Consider the following 3554-nt stretch of genomic DNA (forward strand, 5'->3'; position numbering starts at 1 on the left):
AATCTCCAGAACCATAAGCCAGAATAACCCCTTGCACACATTATCCATGCCTCAGCTATTTCAATATAACACCACAAAACTGACTTAACATGGATCCTTCACCTTCTGTCCCCAACAATTCTGCTCCCATCAGTTTGATAACAAAAGGAATCTCACTGTGCATCTAAGTAGAATATCTCCCCCTTTAAAAAGATTTGTGCTCAGCTTTTTTGTTTGTTTGTTTTTGTTTTTTGAGACAGGGTTTTTCTGTAGCTTTGGAGCCTGTCCTGGAACTAGACCAGGCTGGTTTTGAACTCACAGAGATCCGCCCACCTCTGCCTCTAGAGTGCTGGGATTAAAGGTGAGTTACCACCGCCTAGCAGCACTTTTTTTAATGACATACAAGTAAGACACTAATAGGTAAGTTCTAGGGGTCTGTGGTTTTTGTTTTGTTTTTGGTGTGCTTTATTCATTTGTTGGCATAAGAGTACATACCTACAATCTCAGTTTGGAAGCTTAGGTAGGAGGATGATGAGTGCCAGGCCAGTCTGGACTATACAGACTCAAGAAAACAAAACAAATTGAGCAAAATGTGGGTTACCAACCAAGTGGAAAACTGACACTTGATACACCCAATCCACAAACCCCGTGAGCAGACACTGGGGACCCATCCATCAGAGAGCACATCAGTCTATTTATGCAGAGATATAGAAATATGCATTATATGGGGCTGGAGAAATGGCTAGAGAGCAGTTAAAAGCACTGACTGTACTTCCAGAGGACCCAGGTTCGATTCCCAGTGCCCACATGGTGGCTCACAACTGTAACTCCAGGATCCAACACGCTCACACAGGCATTGTATAAAAATTAGAAAGTGAGCCGGGCGGTGGTGGCGCACGCCTTTAATCCCAGCACTTGGGAGGCAGAGGCAGGCGGATCTTTGTGAGTTCGAGACCAGCCTGGTCTACAAGAGCTAGTTCCAGGACAGGCTCCAAAACCACAGAGAAACCCTGTCTCGAAAAACCAAGAAAAAAAAAATTAGAAAGTGATCTTGAGGAACGATGACACTGGGAATCCTAACATTATGTTTGATTTTACTAGACCTTGATACTGTATACAGAATAAAACCCAAGGAAAACTCAGGCCAGTGAGATGGCTTAGCAGATAAAGGAGCACGCTGCCAAGGTTGACGACCTGAGTTCAACCCCACAAACCCAGGAGGTAGAAGGGAAAAAAAGACTCTCAAAAGTTGTCCTCTGGTTTCCACATGAGCTACGCTGCACACGCACGTGTGCGCACACACACATACACACACACAAAGTAAATGCAAAGAACATCTTTTTAAGGCAAACTAACATGGGTTTGACATATGGTCCAGATCTAACTCTACACCCAAGGGAGTTCCTTTAAGAATCTGCCTCAGAGCCAGGCGGTGGTGGCGCACGTCTTTAATCTCAGCACTGGGAGGCAGAGGCAGGTGGATCTCTGTGAATTCGAGGCCAGCCTGGTCTACAAGAACTAGTTCCAGGATAGGCTCCAAAGCTACAGAGAAACCCTGTCTTGAAAAACTACTGAGAGTTGGTTCAGCAGTTAAGAGAACCCTGGTTCAATTCCCAGCACCCACAGGGCAGCTCATAACCGTCTGTAACTCCAACATCGGACACCCTCTCACAGACGTGCACGCAGGCAGAGCACTAATGCACATAAAATCTTAAAACATCTGCCTCAGTCTCACAGCTCCAAGAAGACAGGGGAAAGTGTCAAGATTTAGCTTTGTCGCAAAAGCTAGATCTTGAAGGAACACACTCAGATTAGGATTGATGAGTGTAAACCAAAACCCACTTTTAAAGCTTGAAACACACAGCTACCATTAGCTCTAAGCGCCTAAGTGATGACACTGCCATCAGAATATTTTCCTGCCCCCCCATTACCACCTGCCACATATTTCCATTCATTAGTCACTGCTCAGTGGATCGAAACATGCCCTTTTCTGTCTAGACTGGAACATTTCCCAGCATCTTCATCACGTTCACAAAGAGAGTTTGTTGTCTGAATAGATGGCTAAGTGGTGTGCTCACACAGGCTAACAATTTCTCTTTGTCAATTGTCCATTTTCTAATTACTTGTTTTATACTACCTAATGTTGCAATGTTAGCTCTGCGGCCTGGTGGCATGTTGATAATCCCAGCAGCTGGGAAGCTGAGGCAGGACGGTGATGAGTTCTAGTAATGTAAATTTCTGCTATGTAGCCTCCTTAAGGAAAAACATACATATGGAATATATATGGCTAGGAATATACTTTACTAAGTATCCATTAACCTGTTCACTCCTTAATGGCTCAGTATGATTTTCAAATTTTAAAAAAGCCCTATTTTTTTAAAGACTTATTTATTATGTATACAGTGTTCTGTCTGTATGTATGCTTGCTGACCAGAAGGGGCACCAGATTTCATTATAGATGGCTGTGAGCCACCATGTGGTTGCTGGGAATTGAACTCAGGACCTCTGGAAGAGCAGGCAGTGCTCTTAACCTCTAAGCCATCTCTCCAGCCCCAAAAAGCCCTATTTTTAACCACAGCATTTTTATACCATTTGAAAGAGACTTCCGTAGCTTACTTTTTTCTATAGTAAAATCTTTCACCATGTGCCTAGCCGGCTCGCGTGACTCATGTTTGAAAGTTACAGACGCCAGGGTCCCTCGATCCTCCACTGCACGGTCTCCGAGCAGCATTCCCAATTAAAGGATAGCGGTATAAATAGCTGCACCCTTGTTTTCGGGTTTTTAATGAGGAGCTGCACTCCGCAGGCACCCAATAAACACTAATTGGAGGAACTCAGGCAACCGCGGAAGCAGCCCCAGGGCCGATAGTCAGCCAACCCTTGCGCCCAGAGTCCAGGATCGCCACCCGCGAGCGAGTGTGAACAACAGCGGCTCTGATACCTGCGTCCCGACGGAAACCTGCTCAGCTCCGTTTGCTCCAGGCCACGCCCACCCGCCCCAGGCGTCCACCGGCCCCAGGCCCGGCTCTAACCCCAGGTCCCACACCTTAGTTCCAGGCGTGGCTTTCAGCTGCCAATCACAGATAGGCCGGGCCGTGGCCAGCCCAGGCAAGGTGTTCAGTCGAGGTTTGCCTCCGGTGTCCGTGTTACTGAAGCGTGATCTCTGGCGCGGCCGCCTCGGACGACCATCACAGCCAAGCCTCGCACCTCATGGGCAGGCCCGGCCTCATCTACACCCCAGCGTTCGCAGCAGCAACGGCGATCACCTCCAGGCCCCGCCCATTCCTGGCTGGCTCAGGTACCAACCTCAGCACCAGCCGCCTAAGGCGGCGTTCCCGGTCAGACCCACCCCTGTGCTACGCAGGCTCCGCCCCGGAGTTCAGGACTCGCCCACTCTCGGCTAGCTCTTGAGACAGTGGCCTATCAGGCTCGCCCTATCCAGGCGCAGGCCCCGCCCCTGGGCCAAGGCCCCGCCCCATCCCGGGCACCCGCCGCTCGAGACGAGACAGCGGTCTCAGTGAGGCCCCGCCGCGTCCAGGCGCAGGCCCCGCCCCGCCGCACAGGTCCCGCCCTCA

Source organism: Microtus oregoni, unplaced genomic scaffold, assembly GCF_018167655.1.
Source record: "Microtus oregoni isolate MIOR12 unplaced genomic scaffold, Mior012 000024F_ref0000369, whole genome shotgun sequence".
Lineage (NCBI taxonomy): Eukaryota > Metazoa > Chordata > Mammalia > Rodentia > Cricetidae > Microtus > Microtus oregoni.